Genomic DNA, 1,589 nt, shown 5'->3' on the forward strand with positions numbered 1-1,589 from the left:
TTGAAAATCTGGAAGAAATGGACAGATTTCCAGAAACACACCACTTACCTAAACTAACACAGATTGATGTGGAAAAGTTGAACAGGCCCGTCACAAAAGAAAAAATTGAACAGGTCATCGAAATGTGGGTGACCCATTAAATGTGGAAGAGAATGTTTGCTTAATAAATGGTGCTGGCAAAACTGGAGATCCATTTGCTGAAAAATGAAACAAGATCTGTATCTCACACCATACACAAAAACGAACTCCAGATGGATCAAAGACTTAAATGTGAAATGTAAAACTATAGATTTCCTCAAGGAAAATCTAGGAGCAAATTTAGGGGCCCTAATATATGGCATAAATAGACTATCAAGCATAACTTAAATTGCACAAACAGCAGAATAGAAACCAGATGATTGGGACCTTCTGAAAATTAAATTTTTATGTGCTTCCAAAGACTTCTCCAAAAGAGTCAAAAGAGAACCTACAGATTGGGAAAAAATATTTGGTAACGACATATCTGACAAGGGATTTATCTCTAGAATTTATAGAAAACTCCAACACTTCAATAACAAAAAGATAATCCAATTTAAAAATGGGCAGAAGACATGAATAGACACTTTACCAAGGAGGATATTCAAGTGGCCAACAAACATATGAAGAAATGCTCACAATCATTAGCTATTAGAGAAATGCAAATCAAAACAACAATGAGATACCATCTTGCTCCAGCACTAGTAGAAAAGTTCAACAAGACAGAAAATAACATGCTAGTGAGGTTGTGGCGATATTGAGACTCTCATACACTGCTGGTGGAACTGTAAAATGGTACAATCATTGTGGAAAGCAGTATGTTGATTACTTCAAAAGTTGGAAATAGAAATACCATTTGACCCAGTCATTCCATTATTAGGTATATACCCTAAAGAAGTGAGAGCCATAACAAGAACAGATATATGCATTCCTACGTTCATTGCAGCACTATCTAGAATAGCCAAAAGAGGGAAACAACCTAGATGTCCATCAACTGAGGAATGTATAACCAAACTATGGTACATATACACAATGAAATACTATGCAATGCTAAAGAATAATGTAGAATCTGCAAAACACTGCATAGCATGGATGAACTTGTAGGACATAAGGCTGAGTGAAATAAGTCAATCACAAAAGGACAAATATTGTATTAGTCTGTTATTGAAAAAGTTAAGAAAAGGTTTATCCATAGAAGGAAATTTTCTTTTTTGGTTACCAGGGGTGGGAGGGGAGAGAGAATGGTGTTAGATAGATAGAGATAAGTATTGATTTGAGTGAAGAGAAGGGCAATGTACCAAAAATAAATGACCAATATGGCGGCATTCAGGAAGAGAAAGACATAGAGAAGTACGTGGGAGGTACAGACAACAAAGATGAACCCTTTTGCACATATAGTACTGCATTGTCAGTGAAGGCAAACATGGGTATATGGGTGGATAGATGGGTAGACAGGCTGAACTATTAGGTATGTCTATGAAATGGAGAGTGTATCCAAGAACATATATAGGGTTGGCAGACAATGGTCCTATAAGTTTATGTGAATGATCAGAATTTCCAGGTGTATGGTAGAG

Source organism: Orycteropus afer, unplaced genomic scaffold (genome assembly GCF_000298275.1).
Source record: "Orycteropus afer afer isolate SDZICR_OR568_19922 unplaced genomic scaffold, OryAfe1.0 scaffold00161, whole genome shotgun sequence".
Lineage (NCBI taxonomy): Eukaryota > Metazoa > Chordata > Mammalia > Tubulidentata > Orycteropodidae > Orycteropus > Orycteropus afer.